Below are 18,054 nucleotides of genomic sequence, written 5' to 3'. Positions count from 1 at the left end.
CTGTGTGACTGTGGCAGTCATTTAATCTTTGCTACAGTTTCTTCATCTGTAAAATGGGGGTGATAATAATAGCACCCTTCCTCCAGGGCTGTTGTATCAAAAGAGATAATAATTATAAAGAACTTAGCACAGTGCCTTTAACATAATTGGTGCTACGTAAATATTAGGGAGGATAATGATGATGTCCGGAACTAATTACAGTGAACCAAATGAGTTCTAGTCAAAGCAGAATATAGTAGGATTATCACTTCCTTATCTCTGAAACATTTGCCTCTCTCAATGTAGCTGAAAATCAGAATAGTATTTTTCCCTGTCCTGTTGCTCTTCTGACTCTATCTACTAAAACAGAAAGTTTTCTTTTTCAAACTGCTACCTAACCATGTTAATATCAAACAAGATAATATCTGTAAAATATTTAGCACAATGCCTGACAGAGAGTAAATCTATTATATAAATGCTTACTCCCCTTCCCTCCCTCTAATTCTCCCTCATTTTGTACTTGTAAAGTTGGTTTTTTGAACCCCCTGGGTAAAGTAAGACTTGAATATTTATCTCTACTAAATTTCATCTTTAATACAGCCCAATGTACTAGCCTGTCAAGATATTTGTGTTAGCTATTTCTCCCAGAATTGTATCATCTGTAAAATTGATAAGCATTCCTTCTAAATCTGTATCCAACTTATTGGTAAAAATGGCATTGGGCCAAGAACAGATACCCGGGAAACTCCACTGGAGACTGAGATTGAGATCAAATCATTAATATTTAATTTCAACAAATTCTAAATCCATTGAGTAAAATCTCTTAAATAAAATATCTAAGACAAATATTAAACTACATTAAAATAATAAAACATTTAAGGTCATACTGCCCTTATGCTAAAAAAAAAATGTATCTGCCTTCATTGCTCCATCTTTTCCACAAGAATAGCATGACATACTTTATTAAATATTTTGCTGATATCTAGGTAAACTTTTTCTACAGCATTCCCTAGACCTACCAGTTTATTAGCCCTTTTTGATAAAGGCAATTAAGTCAAAGTTTTCTTTTGATAAAGAAAATGGGTATGATTTATTCTTGATAAAAAACCATGCTGGTTTTTTTCTTTTTCTAGCTCTCTGCTCAATAACTGTCTCTTTGATTCTATATTCTAGATTTTCCCAGGAATCAAATCAAGCCAGCTGACCAGCGGTTTGCTGAATTAATTCTACTTACTTTTAAACAACAAAAACAAGGACATTTGTCATTTTCCAAGATTCTAGGAATCTCCTATTCTCTATGATCTTTCAGATATTCCTAATGAGTGTTCCAGGTATTTCTTTTAGTCTTTTTCAGTTGTTTCAGAAACAGGCTTAAATGTAATCTATCACATCTGCCAATTTCCATAAAGACTTCATTATTCATATGATGAACCAACTGACAATCTGACCACACAATTCCTCAATCTCTCTGTTAAGTACCCTGCTGCAACTTATGTTATAGGGAGAGGGAGGAGAGGATCAAGATGGTACAGGAACCTGAGGAGGATGAGGTAGAGGAAAGGAGCAGAGTGAGCATTTAATTCCACCTCTACTGTGGAGTGGAAAGTCAAGATGTTGGAGCAGCTAGGTAACACAGTGGATAAACTACCAGACCTGGAGTCAGGAGGACTGTATTCACATCTGGCCTCAGACACTTCCTAGTTGTGTGACTGTAGGCAAATCACTTAACCCTGATTGCCCAGCCCTTGCTTCTCTTTTGTCTTAGAACTGATACTAAGACAGAGGAAAAGAAAGAAAGAAAGGAAGGAAGGGAGAGAGAGAGAGAGAGAGAGAGAGAGAGAGAGAGAGAGAGAGAGAGAGAGAGAGAGAGAGAGAGAGAGAGAGAGAGAGAGAGAAAGAAAGAAAGAAAGAAAGAAAGAGGGAGGAAGGAAGGAAGGAAGGAAGGAAGGAAGGAAGGAAGGAAGGAAGGAAGGAAGGAAGGAAAGAAGGAAGGAAGAAAAGAGAATGGAAGGAAGAAAGAAAAGAGCATGGAAGTAAGAAAAAGAAAGGAATGAAGAAAGAAAAAGAAAGAAGAATGGAAGGAAGAAAGGAGAAAGGAAGGAAGGAAGAGAAAGAAAGGAATAGAGAATGGAAGTAAGAAAAAAAGAAAAGAAATAAGGAGGAAAAGAGAATGGAAGGAAGAAAAAGAAAGAAAGAAAAAAGAAAGGTAATACTGTTGGGATCAAGAGGGGAATCTTCCTAACCATGCATTAACATTCTCTAAGATGAGCCTTCAGAAGTAGACACAGTTACTGAGAGGCCTCTGTCTAGTTGTGGACAACAGCTGACCTAAGGCAGAGTTTGCTGAGCATGGGAAGTAGACAAGAGAAAAAGGGAAGAATCCAGAAAAAGAAGCAGGTTTCAAGTGAAGTGGTGTTTATTAGCAATATGCATATTAAAGCAATATCCCCTGATTAAACCCTGGGATTGTAGGGGCCAGGAATGATTGCTTGTCAGGACCTTCCAGGCTGCTGCTGATGACTTAACATCCTAGAGGATGAGGATGAGAAGTGGGCTTCTGAGGAAGCTAACCAGGAGTCCTTACATTGTAAAGATAATTTTAGAGTTGTGACTTAAAATCTAAATTAATTGGTCGCCAAGGAAAAAATCCCAAATAAAATACCCAAGTCAGTCTGGAAATTATGGTAATTTTAGTTAATATAGAGGAAAGGATTTAAGGAGAAAGAGGGAAGAGGGTATAGGTTTTCTCCTGCCTGGCCTGTGCCAGGGGGAGTTCAAGATTTCTGCTCCTAGGTCTTTGAAGGAGATTAAAGGCTTCTAAGAGGATGTTTGGAAAGTAAAGGAGAAAAAACTCAGCCAGAAACTCATCACAGAACCGGACAATAGCTTGTAGCCACATCAAGATGCCGAAAGGCCCAGCACGATGCCACCAGCCAAATCTCCACCACCAAAAGGTCCCAGAGAGAAGAAGTGAGCCAAATATATAGACCTTTTACTCTTGTGTTCCCTCCTCTAAATGCCCATTCTTCCGTTCTCATCTTCTTTGATTAGATTATATCTTTTGAGTTACTTAGATTGGAGGACTTCCAGGTCAGCATGGGGGCCAGCTAAACGTGGCTTACTCACTCTCCCTGACACACACCAACATACACCGATAATGATCAGCCCAAAAGACATTAAGAATCTATATCAGAGGGAAGCATAACAAGGGAGGGGACCAGGGGGACTGATTTAAAGTAATTTAAAGTAAATCACTGGTTTAAAAGGTTATAGTAAAAGAAAAAAGGTCAGAATTAGGGGAGGATATCAAAATGCTGGGGAATTCACAAATGACAATCATAACATTGAACATGAATGGGATGAACTCACCCATAAAACGTAGACGAATAGCAGAATGGATTAGAATCCAAAACCCTACCATATGTTGTCTTCAAAAAACACACATGAGGAAGGTAGATACCCACAAGGTCAGAATTAAAGGTTGGAGTAAGACCTATTGGGCCTCAACTGACAGTAAGAAAGCAGGAGTAGCAATCATGATATCTGACAAAGCCAAAGCAAAAATAGATCTGATTAAAAGGGATAGGGAAGGTAAATACATCCTGATAAAAGGGAGTATAGACAACGAGGAAATTTCACTAATCAACATGTATGCACCAAATGGTATAGCACCCAAATTTCTAATGGAGAAACTACTAGAATTGAAGGAGGAAATAGATAATAAAACTATACTAGTGGGAGATCTGAACTAACCACTATCAAATTTAGATAAATTAAATCAAAAAAATAAATTAAAAAGAGGTAAAAGAGGTTAATGAAATCTTAGAAAAATTAGAGTTACTAGATATATGGAGAAAAATAAATAGGGACAAAAAGGAATACACCTTCTTTTCAGCAGCACATGGCACATTCACAAAGATTGACCATACACTAGGTTATAAAAACATGGCATACAAATGCAGAAAAGCAGAATTAATTAATGCAACCTTTTCAGATCATAAGGCAATAAAAATATGATCAGTAAGGGTACATGGAGAGCAAAATAAAAAATCAATTGGAAATTAAACAATATGCTGCTCCAAAATCAGTTAGTTAGAGAACAAATCATAGAAACAATTAATAATTTCATTGAAGAAAATGACAATGCTGAGACATCCTTTCAAACCTTATGGGATGCAGCCAAAACAGTACTCAGAGGAAAATTCATATCCCTGAGTGCACATGTTAACAAATTAGGGAGAGCAGAGATCAATGAATTGAAAATGCAAATCAAAAACTTGAGTTACTTAACACTTCTTTGTTAAGTTCACCTTTTGTTAGTTACTTGACCTTTTTGTGATTAATTTACACTTTATAGTTACTTAACACTTTTTTTGTATTAAGATCTAAAAATAGACTTAACTTAAAGTTCTAGCTTCACTATAAAGAAAGAACTAAGTACCTTCATTGTTCAATCAGGAGATTATAATTTTATCTTCACCATAAAATAAGATCTAAGTAGGGTGGAGTAATTAATTTAAAGTTCACAAGACATTTCTGATTTTGTCAGACTAAGTAGGGTAGAGAAATCTAAAATTCACAACATTCTTCAATTCTAATCACCTTGACTGCCATAGGGACACATAAAGATCCCTCTTTAGATCTCACTAATTTCAAGATACAGAATTTTGAAATTCTTTTCTTGCCACAACCTCCTAGTTTTCTATTTCTTCCATTATTGAATATTAAGCCTTCTCGTCATAGGAACACTTCCCATACCACACATTGTGCTTCCAGCCCAACACTCACATCCATCAACCAGGGAGGAAAGTCCTGTGGAGAAGAGGCCAGGCATCCCCACCAGTTGCCAACTAACTGCCACCCACAGTGTAAGGAGGCCACAAGACATCCTGAAGGAGAGACAGGAAATAGCATATGCTAGTCAAGTAAAACTACTCTCACCACCTTGACCATCATCTCCCCTTAGCCTCTAATGAAGACAGAACAGGACCTTGTACCCAAGAGCTATTAAGGGTAAATTTTTAGGGTTGAGACTGAATATATTATTTAATGGTCGAATGGGATTTAAATTCTAAATCCCAACGAAATACTCAAATCAGAATAGAATTTTATGGTGGTTTATTTACAATAGAAGGAAGAAATTAAGAATGAGAGAGAAAGAGGGAAAAGGGTAGAAGATCTACTCCAGCCTGGTCTGGGCCAGGGGGAATTCAGAGGCATCAGCCAAGGGGCCTTCTCAGAAGATTAAATCTAGCTCAGCTTCCAGCCATGAGGCTTCCTCTAAGATAAGGGACCTCTTGGAGGTTGGTGCCTTCAGAAAGCCAGGGAAAGAGGATTCAGGCTTAATATTCACCACATGGTCACCTAAGGGAAGCAGTCTCAGGTCTCCATGCTCCAACCCTCTAAGACAAGAACCACTGCAAAAAGCTGCCAAAATTCCTTCACAGGAAGTGATATGAAATATAAAGGCAGTTCTTTACATCATTTCCTGTGTCTCACATGTACCAATGGTGGCTTAAACTTGGCTTAGGACATACCAGGGGGTCAGTCATTTCTGATTTGTCACCTGCTAACATATGTGGGTCACAGACCATCGTCCCCCACACTTAATCCTTAAGAACGGGTATATACATTCCTGGTTGCTAAAATTCTAAAGACTAAGCAAGGTGGAATAAATCTAAAATTCACAGAGCCTCAGGAACAGTTACACTTTCATCCCAGGGCCCTCAGCCATCTCCCTGGGATGTAACTCAGCAACCCCTCCTGCAGGAGCTGCAGACACAGCTACTGAATACCCAGAAAGGAGAGTTCCTGCCACCAATGTCCTTGTCAAATGGTTCAACATCAGAAACTGATATGATTTTATCAGTTGAAATGACATTAAAGAAGCATCGAGGGGGCAGCTGGGTAGCTCAGTGGATTGAGAGCCAGGCCTAGAGACAGGAGGTCCTAGGTTCAAAATCTGACCTCAGACACTTCCCAGCTATGTGACCCTGGGCAAATCACTTGAACCCCATTACTACTCTTCTGCCTTGGAATCAAAACTCAGCATTGACTCTAAGATGGAAGGTAAGGGTTTAAAATTTTTTAAAAAAAGAAGCATTGTATCTACTTCACTGCCCTACCCCAAAATCCATGAGACTTTTCCATATGACTTGTAACTGAAACCTTCTATATGTGTGTATTGTCTCCATCATTAGGGCAGGGACTGTTGTTTTTCTATTTGAATCTGCATAGCTTTGCATAGTTAAGTGCTTAATAAATGCATCATTCATTTATTCTTTGTTCTTATTGTGCCTTTGGTTTCTTGACATCTTCCCTATTCTCCCCGCCTATATTTTTCTTTCCCCCAGTTCTGGTTCATCTTTATATCTAAGCCTTTCCCCCAGGGTTGTCTCTTTAACATTTCGCTAACTATTCTAGAATCTGTTGTCTCTCACCTCATCTTTTACCTTTCACAAGAAACTGTGATCACTCATCCCTTAAGTACCACCCTAACCACACCCACACATACCTACTAACCAATTTCTCCTTTCTTGTTTCAGGTTTACTAAACCTTGGTGGAGCATAAAATTGTGAAAAAGAGAAAGTCAGCTAATGGATTTGACTATAATTTTTTTTGAAAGCTTCTTTATGATTTTTAACAATTATCAAATATTTCTTTATCTCCCTCCTACCTCCTTCCCATCCTCATTTTCTGAGAGGGGAAAAAAACAAAATCCTTGTAACAAATAAGCATTAGTCCAACAAAACAAATTTCTACATCCGCCGTGTCCAAAAATGTGTCTCATTCTCATTATGCATGTTAGTCTGTTACTTCTCTGATGTGAGGTATGCAACATTTTTCATTATGAATCCCTTGGAATTGTGGTTTATGATTGTTGAGATATATATATATGTATACACATATATATATATATATGTACATACATATATATTTAACTTGAGCTGGGCTTTTGCTATTACTAGACCATCTTATTGTTCCTTTATCAACTCTATATCATTTCCTCATTTACTATTACAAACTCTTTCTTCCTCTCATGCCCAGACACCACACTTAGAGCAAATGACCTAGTCTTCTATCCAAAAGACTGAAATCCGCCTGCATCAGTTTACCTGCTCATCTTCATTCCTCAAAACTTCTCAACATCATCATCTTTACTTTCTTCTATGGTCACAAAAGAGAGATGTCCTTTTACTCAAAGAGGCTAGTTCTTTTTACCTATATTTTTGACTTTAATCCCTACTTCCTCAAGGATCTTATTCTGGAAGTTTTCCTCCATTCTCACGAACCTTTAATTTCCCCCTTCTCTTGCCACAGACCTTCCCCATCTTCCTATAAAAATACCCACATCTCCTAAATTCTAAAGAGGGTCTTCTCTTGATCTTTTTACTCCATCCATTGTGTTCTCTCTCTCTCTCTCTCTCTCTCTCTCTCTCTCTCTCTCTCTCTCTCTCTCTCTCTCTCTCTCTCTCTCTCTCTCTCTCTCTCCTCTTCCTATTCTCCTTCATTGCTATACTTCTTTTAAAATTCATCAACAATTTCTCTTCCTCAGTACTCAACTCTCATCCCCTTACAACTGGGTATATACTCTCTTGAGAACCATTCATGTTAATAATCTAGTCATCAAATCCAATGGCATTTTTGGGGTCCTTTTCTTCTTTGACTTCTCTCTCTAGCTTTGATATTCTTAAACAACCCCTTCTGTATAGTCTGCTCTCTTTCAGCTCCCTCAAGATACCATAATCTCCTGATTTTCTTTCTACCTCTTTAACTGATCATTCCCATTTCTTTTCGTTATGTTTCTGATCACTTTATGTGGATATTCCTCAGGGATTGGTTCTTTTTTTGCCCTCTTTTCTCTCTATTCTTTTTCCTTTGGTGACTTCTTACACTTCTTTTCAATTCTTCAGACTTTGGCATCATGATTTAGATGCCTTCCCATCCTGGAACTTAATTTTGGTGTCTCCCTCACATCAGAACATCGTTTATTTTTATTTTTTGAAACCAGTACATTCTATCTTAATATAAATAATAAGTATTGATTCCAAAGCAGAAGAGAGGTAAGGACTAGGCATTTGGGATTAAGTGATTTGCCCAGGGTCCCACAGCTATGAAATGTCTGAGGCAAAATCTGAATCTAGACGCCAGGTACCCAGAACATCTTTCTTCTAGGCCAGCCCTCTTTTACCAGCTGGCATGTTCTTCCTCAGATCTTCATTTTGCTTCCAACTCTTTGGATTTAAGGATTATTTCTCCCTTTTGACTGTAAACTCCATGATAGCAGAGAATCAGGTTTTGTTTGTTTGTTTTTTGGCTTTCCTTTGTATCCTTAGCATGAATCTCAATTCTTGGCACATTGACTGACAGACTTGGCCGCCATACTCTTGCTTGGATACCTTCCTTACTGTCCCCACCGTTCAGCTTTCTTTTTTGTTGTTTTCTCTCTTTAGAATGTAAACACTTCATGGGAGGGACTGTCTTTCTTTCTGCTATATCTGCATCACTAGTGATTAGCATGGTGTCTGGTATCTAGTAGGTACTTAATAAATGATTGTGCTTGCCCACCTACCTGTCTTTCATGGCTTCAATTAACTCCTCTATTCAATTAACTCTAAGTTCTAAATCTGTATTTTGAGTCCTGACTTCTCCAGGTCCCTAACTTCAGCTGCCTTTAGGGTCATCCTTAATTGAATATTTCACGGATACATTGAACTTACCATATCCACAGCCAAGCTCATTATTTTCTCCCCAAAACCTGCTTCTCCTTTTGACTTCACTCATTTCTCCTGGCACCACTATTTATAAGGACTCCCATATTCATAACTTTAGAATTGTATTCAATTCTAACCTTTCTTATTGAATTCCATTGCCACAAATCTAGCAAAAGATTTCACTACCATTCTTCTAGACTATTATTGTCCCAAGAGCTCTCCTCTGCCCCCTGCCACCTTATCCCCATATGGATACTGAAACAATCTTTCTTGGGCTTAGATTTCTCTATGCCACTTCTCTGGAGTTGGTTGGTTGGTTGGTTGGTTTTAAATCTTCTGTGCTCTATATTACTTTTTTTTTATTTAGTATTTTTCCATGGTTACATGATTCATGTACTTTCCCTCCCTTTTACCCCTCTCCCCTCCTAGAGCCGACAAGCAAATCCACTGGGTTTACATGTATATGTATTATATATATATATATATGTGTGTGTGTGTGTGTGTGTGTGTGTACATATATATAAGTATTACTCAATACTTATTTCCATATAAATCATTTTTGTAATAATCTTTTAAAAACCTAAACTCCACATCCAAAACCCATATAAACAAGTGAAAAATCACGTTTTCCTTCAGCATTTCTATCCCACAATTCTTTCTCTCCAGGTGGAGAGCGTTCCTTCTCATAAATCCCTCAGGATTATCCTGGATCATTGCATACATCTTAAGTAAAATGCAAACTGCTCCGCTTGGCTTGTAAGATCCTGTACAACTTGACCCCTTTCAGCCATTTTCTCTATGTTTTGGTCAAATGGAACAACTATCTGTTTCTGAAAACTCAATGTATTTCCATACCTTCCATCAGGTTCCTGGAATGTCCAATTTCCTCTTTGGCTGTTGAATTCCTAACCATCCTACAGCTAGACCCCAAATGCTATCTCTTCCCAGGAACTTCCCTTGAAAGAAATAATGATGTATGGTAACAGTATTAAGTCTTATAGTACTTTCTTTTATTTTCTTCCTTTCTTTCTTTCTTTCTTTCTTTCTTTTTTCTTTCTTTCTTTCTTTTTTCTTTCTTTCTTTCTTTCTTTTTTCTTTCTTTCTTTCTTTTTTCTTTCTTTCTTTCTTTTTTCTTTCTTTCTTTCTTTCTTTCTTTCTTTCTTTCTTTCTTTCTTTCTTTCTTTCTTTCTTTCTTTCTTTCTTTCTTTCTTTCTTTCTTTCTTTCTTTCTTTCTTTCTTTCTTTCTTTCTTTCTTTCTTTCTTTCTTTCTTTCTTTCTTTCTTTCTTTCTTCTTTTAACCCTCACCTTCTGTCTTGGAGTCAATACTGTATATTGGTTCCAAGGCAGAAGAGTGGTAAGGGCTAGGCAATGGGGGTCAAGTGACTTGCCCAGGGTCACACAGCTGGGAAATGTCTGAGGTCAAATTTTAACCTAGGACCTCCCATATCTAGGCCTGGCTCTCAATCCACTAAGCTACCCAGCTGCCCCATTCTTTTATTTTCTAATTCACTCATCATCTAATCTGTTTTTACCCCCAATAAGAATATTGTTAGCTCCTTAAAGACTTGTAGTTTGTCTTTCCTAAACCTTTTATGTCTCTGATACAAAACATTGTTCTCTGTATACATTAAGTGTTGAATAAATGCTCTGTGTTGTTGAAGATGAAACCAATGCTTTACATGTCTTTTCATGGCATACATATTGATAATGTCCATTTATTTTTTGAATTTTTATTATTATTTTTTAAACCCTTACCTTCAGTCTTGGAATCAATACTGTGTATTGGTTCCAAGGCAGAAGAGTGTTAAGGGCTAGTGTAAAAATGGAGACTTGAATCCAGGACTCCAGTCCCCAGAAGTCCTTGCTCACTTCCCAGAATGCTTTGTAATTGCACTGAATTCTCACCTGGGCAAGAACATAAATTATTATTTAAAGGAGTTCTCCGCCTACTGAGGCTCTCTTTCCTACTGCCACTTTGGAGCAGACGGCTCTTTTCCTGATGTAGGTGAGGTTGTCTAGGCCTCTCTGGGCCTAGACACATGCCTTCTTGTTCTGTATTTTAACCTTTACTAAACCTCATAAAAATATAATACTCCTTGCAGAGAGAAACTAATTTCTACCTGCCTCAGTTTCCCCCAAATTTTAATCTTTACACTAGGCAATAGGGGTTAAGTGACTTGCCCAGCTAGGAAGTGTCTGAGGCCAGATTTGAACCTAGGACCTCCCATCTCTAGGCCTGACTCTCAATCCACTGAGCTACCCAGCTGCCCCTAATATCCATTTATTTAAGCATTTAATTGTCTACTATGTGTAAAACAATTCAGGGGGACCATAAAAATGAATCAAATATGGCCTCTGCCCTCAAAGAAGTCTAGTAGGATGTTGAGATTAAAATTCTCTGGAGACTGTTTCTTAATTATTTATTTAAAAAAAAAGAAAAGGTAGACCAGAGAAAAAGTGGGCACCAGCTATGTATGGCCAGTCATTCTCTTAGCAGCTTTCTCTGAGAGCTGGGCCAAAGCATACACTTTGGATTCCCAGGAAAAAAGTCCCTGCTTCCTTCCAGTATTCCAGTTTGCACTCTTCCTGATGTCCCTTTCAAAAACCCTTCTGATGAGAGGACTCTAACCTCACTCTGGGCAAGAGGGTGGTCTTCTGGACAACAGAAGTGAGGAAGAGCCTTTTAGAATGGCTGCAGAGTGCGCATGTCCACTTTTCTGTACTCTACTATCTTTCCTCTAACCCACTCTCTTAAGAGGCTTGTTTACAGATAAACTCCATTCTTATTCAACCAGAGGATTTGGGAAGAAGCAAAGTTGTAGCTTTCATTTTAAGATGAAAGCTGTCTCTCTTTAAAGTCCAAAGATTGTCTTGTGGTGCCAATGTATAGGCTAGTGTTCAATTTCCACAAGGAGAAATAAGACAGGTTTATAGAAACTATAATTGCTTTTAATCAATCAACACGTTTATGGGATATCAACCTTAGACTAATTACTAGGGGAATATGAAAAAGTTCTTGCTCTGCAATCTGATGAAGCAAAGCAAAGCAAATCTAGGAATTACAAAGAGGAACACACAGGTCCAATGAATATGTTTACTCCAACTAATGTCATTTTACAATTATATTATTACCAAGTCTAATCCACATCCTTCATTAATCCATCATAACCAAACTGAACCTGGTAAAGTCTTGAAGATAATATTTGATTTCCTATAAATACCAAATAGAACATAAGTACTATATTATGAGCCCTAGAATATTGTGTTTCAAGGCAAGAAGATACACATAGTGACACTAAGCCTGGTACCATTTCTAGATTCATAGAGAAATGTAAATGAAACTTTATTGTTATGTTACTTATATATTTTGAATATCAAGCTTACCATTCAAACCATAAGTAAAACTGAGAGGCAGCAGATAGCCAGAAGGGTGGCTTGCTCATTTTCTATGGGAAGACAAATAAAAGAGTTGGCAGATTGGATTTTTTTTAAAAAACCTAACATTATTTCATGGGCACTTAGTTACCTTGCATTGCAGTGCTTGTAAGCATTTTTTTCTATATAAAATACATTTTTATATCTTTGAATTTTATATCAACTCTATTTCCAAATGGATCCCTCCCTCTTGCCTTCCCAGAGAGCCAATCCTTTTTAGAAACACCAGAAAGGAAATAGGGCAGCTAAGTGGTACAGTGGATAGAGTGCCAGGACTGGAGTCAGGAAGACTCCTCTTCTGGAGTTCAATTCTAGAAAGGAATATTTCCAGAAGCACATTGTCAAGAGATGCTAAGAATGAAAAGCTACAGCTGGATTATATTGTTCCCTGTTAGAGAAATCCTGCCAATGGAGCTATCCCTGAATCTTCACTCTCCCTCATCCCACAGACCCAATCAGTCAACTCTACCTCCATAATCTTTCTCAATATGTCCCCTTCTTTCCACTTACACAGCCACCAACCTCATTACCTTTCACCTGGACCTTTGAAATAGCTTCCTAATTGGCCCCCTTGTCTCAATTCTTTCCCTTCTCCAAGCCATGCAACACATAGCTGCCAAAGTGATATTGCTAGAACTCAGGTCTGACCCTGCCATTCCCCTTACTTAATAATCTAAGTGGCTCCCTAGTACCTCTATAATAAAATATAAATTTCTGGTTTTGGGCATTTGAAGCTCTCTCCAACCTCTTCCTTGCTCTCTAGTCTTTTTACTTATCACTCTCCCCATGTACTCTATGGTCTTGCCATATGAGTTGGTCTACTTAATGTTATTCCCCTACAAGTCTCCCTCTCCTGGCTCAGTGCCTTTGCATTGGCTGTCCATCATGCCTGAAGTACTCTCTCCTTCCTTACTATCTGATCCTGAAACTCTCTTTGACTTCACACTTGAGCATCACTTCTGCAAGAGGCCTCTTTGGATCTTTCTTGTGGCTTGACCTTCCCATCTAAGATTATCTTGTGTTTGTTTTGGAGAGATCTTGTATATACCTTTATGCATACATGGTATCTTCCCTGATAGAATGTCCATTTTCTTAGGGGAAAGACTGCTCCCTTTATCCTTTGTGTTGCTAGTTCTTAGCACAGTGCCTGGCACATATTAGGCACCTAATAAATGTCGATTGATTAATATAATTTATGATAGGGTAAAAATCATTAGCAACAACTAGTATTAACATTAATATCAATATTATAATTAATATGTGATTACTAAATACATATTAATATATTAATCTTTGGTTGGATATATCATAAAAATGACAGTTACAGTCTCTATAGAAAACATACCAACTTACCTTTTCCTAGATATCCCAGGCTTAATGTTTCTCCTTGTCTCATATTTCCAACCACCTGCATAGCCTGAAATTCAGTGTGTCCAATTAGGAAGTCAAAATCCTCCCCTACTAAAACTCTCTCCTCCAAACTTCTCTTTCTGTCAATGACTTCTCCTTCTCTTCCTTCTAGTCACTCAGATTGAAAACCCCAGAGTTAGAGTCGATTCTTCTATCTCCTTTCCCCTCAAATCCAAATCAATTACTATTTTATTTCCACAGTATCTCTTACATATATCCCATCTCTCTGCTTAACTGCTACCCTCCTTATTTAGGCCCAATCATCCCTTGCCTAAAGTATTATAAAAGCCTCCTACTTGCATTCACTGCTTCCAGGCTTTCTCCTCCCCAATCTACCCTTAAATAACCCAAAATAAGGCAAGAGTCTGACCATTTCATTCTCCTGCTCAAAACCTCCAGTAGTTCTTTCTTCATTTCCACTAGAATTAAAAAATAAAACAAATGCCCTTAGTCCAGCCTTTAGCAGAGGTTATCTTGTCCTGCCCCTTCATTTTACAGATAAGAAGTTAACTGAGCTCCAGAAAAGCTAAGTAATTTGTCCAAGCTGACACAGGATAGAAAGTAGCAGAGCTGAGATTATATCCCAAATCCTCTGATTTGCTGGAGGATTACACAGCTAGTAAATGTTTGAAGCCACATTTGAACAGATATCTTGACTGCAGGCTGGGGTCTCTGTCCTATGGGGCCACCTAGGTGCCATAATAATAATAACTTCTAGAACAAGTACTCTTTTGCTTTAGAGTTCATATTCCCAGCACCTAGCCTTATTCCTTCTTTAAATGCTCAATTCAGATGTTATAGTTTCTGTTTACCTTCTTTGACACCTTCCTTTTTGCCCTTCCTCCCAGCTAAAAACATTTTCTCCCAAATGAAAGGTTCCTAATGCATTTGTCTGAATTTCCTCTTCCCCCCATTCCTCCCTACCCTATATAAGACTAATCTGTGTACAAAAGAATTTATGACCCATATAGGTATCCCTATTGTTTGGCAAAGACTTGAAAGAAACCAGAGAAGCTAGGAGGCAGAGATGTGAGAAAGGAGGTGGGGAGGAGAAGACTGGAGAGGAGAGAAAGAAGGAGGGGGAGAGGGATGTGGGAGGGGAGAGAAGGATGTAGGGAGAGAGAAAAGACAGAGAGAATTAAAGAATCAGAGAGAGAGGAAGAGAAGGAAAGAAAAGGAAGGAGGGAAGGAAGGAGAGAAAGAGAGAGGATTTAGATAGATGCTATTTATTATTTTGAGGAATGTTCCATTTATTCTAATATTCTCTAGTGTTTTTTCATTGGATGGATATTGTATTTTTTATCTTATACATGGTAGATGTTAGTTGAATTTTACACATTGTTATGCATTCATATATGGGTTTTTGTTCAGTCATTTCAATTGAGCCTGACTCTTCATGACCCTATTTGAGGTTTTCTTGGCAAAGATACGGGAATGGTTCACCGCTTTCTTCTAGGTCATTTTTACTGATGAAGAAACTAAGGCAAACGGGGTTAAATGACTTGCCCAAGTCACAGAGCTAGTAAATATCTGAGACCAGATTTAAACTCAGAAAGACTCCACACTTGGTACTCCCATTATACCATCTAACTGCCTTTACATAAGGCTATATATGCCCCTCCCCCTATAGATATATAGAGATATATATGCTAGATCCATAAATGGTTTCTTTAGAATCCTAACTTCCCTATATCATAGGTTGTTATACTCCTCATCTCCAGATATTATCTCCTCTGGCCTGTCTCCCAGACTTCTATGTTCCAAGCCTGAACTGAACCTTCTTTCACCTACCCTGTTCATATTCCAAAGGTATCCTCTGTCATTGGAAGAGCTCTAAGATGACAAGAGACTATATAATTTCAGGTGCTTGATTCCATCAGTTTCCCAGGCTACAGCGTGCCAGAGTGTAGATGGCAACACGTTATGGATTCTGGACGAGGAACTAGGACCAGACACGGCCAGATTATGTGATAAAACAGCCAACAAACCAGCAGACAAACATGAATAGCAGAAGTGAGAGCAAGCCAGGAGTGAGCAGCGATGTACCTAAGCAGGCACCTAGGCATATCTGGAAGATACTAGTAGAAGATACAAAACACAAAAGGAAGTTCTACATAGGTCACTAGAATCAAGGAAATCCATGGGAGCAAAAGGGACAAAGTAATAGCAAGCAAAAGAATAGGAACAAAATCAGCATTCATAATACTCCATTATGGGAGTAGCTCTCTGTCTCGCTTCCTCAGTTTGCTGCAAAGCCAGTAAGTAGCCTTGACTTCCAGGCTTTTCTTTGGATCCTATAAGGGGGAAATCATATTGCAGTGAAACATATTCAGTATATGTCACACCATATTTCTCTCCATCCCAACTCCTGCCCTCATTTTATGAGACTTCAGTCAGTGGATCAGACAGTCAGCTTTCATTAAGGTGTCCCAAGCCCTGTGCTAAACCCTGAAAAAATACAAAGAAAGGCAAAAGACAGTCCCTGATCTCAAGGAACTTGAATTCTAAGAAGGGAGACCACATATACAAGCAAGATATAACCAGGGTAAATTGGAGATAATCAAGAGAGGAGAGGCATTCACATTAAGGGGTACATAAGACAGGATGGAGGGAAAGAAAGAGAGAGGTTTTAGATCATTGCATTGCTGAGAGTAATCAAGTCTTTCACAGCTGATCATTGTACAATATTGCTGTTTCTGTGTATAATGTTCTCCTGGTTCTGCTTATTTCACTCTGCATTGGTTCATGTAGATCTTTCCAGCCTTTTCTGAAATCATCCTGCTAATCATTTCTTATAACACCATAGTATTCCCTCACCAGTTTGTTCAACCATTTTTTCATCCCCAGTTGATGGCCATCCCTTCAATTTCCAATTCTTTACCATCATCCCTTCCCAATATTAGCCTGTTGGTGAACCAATTCCACCTCTGTACTATTCTCTATACTCTGGCCCTTCTACCTTTGTCTTATTACAATTCCCACCTTACCAAACATCAGCCCTAGATTACTTCAACAATCTTACCTTCTTTGCTCCTACCTATGCACAATTAAGCAGAGCTAGAGGAAGTCTCAAAACCATGTTGATTGGGTATGATACAAATTCATGTCATCTACTCTCAGCTGAACCCTCATGATAGTAAGGCAATGACATAGTTTCTATTCCACACCTTTTAATCTTTCCTCAAGAATCCTATGGCACATCCTATCCCATTCTCTCACCTGAGGACTTCACCTCATATTTCACCAAAAAAATAAAGGCTAATCTTCATGAGCTAACTCTTCTCTTATTAGATCCTCCTGACTTCATCCACCATTACCTCTTCCTTCATGCCAGTCTGATAAAGAAGTGGCCCTTCTCCTTTCTAAGGCCAGCCCCTCTAAATGTGTCTTTAATTTCATCTCATCTTTTCTTTTCCAAGAAATTACCCCCACCATCATCTAATCTTCAATTTCTCTCCATTCTGTGACTACATATTTGCCTATATTCCCTCCATCACCATGACAGAGAGAGAAATGGAATTAAGGATAAGTGAAAAGGTTGGTTTTGCAGAGGTTGGTCTGGCTGCATGCTAGGAATACTGTGACAAGAGATTCTAGAGTTTGGAGAGAATATTTTTTTTTCTTTTTATATTTATTTTTCTTAAAAAATCCAGAATGGAGCAAAAGAACAATTATCAAGGAAGAAAGTATCCAAAGCAAAGGCAAGGTGGAGAAAACAGGATGCTTTAGGCAAGTTGAAGAGTCTCATTAATCACCTTGTTTCAAAAGGAATAGTTCTAGATAAAACAAAGAAGACCCATCTCTTTCAGTATAGTTTCTACTACTCTAGCAATGCAACTGGTCCTGCATGGGCTATGGATAAGGAAGTCCACCAGTCACAGACCAGTACTTGGCTAACTAGACAGACCTATCCTTTGGAGAGAAGATTTGAAGGAGCACCAACCAACTGAAGGTTGTTCCTGTTTCTTGGAGCTGAGGGGAGAAGAGGTAGTAGAGCTGTGCTGATCCGGGAGATACTAAATCTGACAGTGAGGTTGAAGCGAAACCTTTGGACTTTCTTGGAAGTACCTTTCCTCATAAGAAGAGAAACATCTAAGAAGATCCTGTATAATATCAAACCTGATAAAGACCTCATTGTTAAGAGGCAGTTGTGGTGTGAGGCCTGAAGTCAAGCTCAGGACCTGGCCCAGCTGGGTTGAACTCAGTCATCTAGGGTTCATCCCTGTTCCATCTTAAAAAACTGTTGCCTCTTGAGAAACCACCTAGGGAGGATTTTATAGAGTCAGGTAGATGCAGAGAGGGCTTGGGATATTAGTCAGAGAAAGGAAGCATTTAGGAAGCTTCAGGGAACATAGAGGGAAAGGAAAGTAAGAATTCATAGTGTTAGGGAAACCTTGATCCTTAATCCTCCTTTCCTAACCTTGTGTTTTCTTAACAATAAATCTTCCATGTTTATACCAACAACTGCTTGGAGGCCTGGTTGTGTACTGGTCCCAATAGGTAAGGCCATTGCCC

This window comes from Monodelphis domestica, chromosome 1, assembly GCF_027887165.1.
Source record: "Monodelphis domestica isolate mMonDom1 chromosome 1, mMonDom1.pri, whole genome shotgun sequence".
Lineage (NCBI taxonomy): Eukaryota > Metazoa > Chordata > Mammalia > Didelphimorphia > Didelphidae > Monodelphis > Monodelphis domestica.
The sequence above is the reverse complement of the archived record's forward strand: the minus strand, read 5'-3'. Positions refer to the sequence as shown.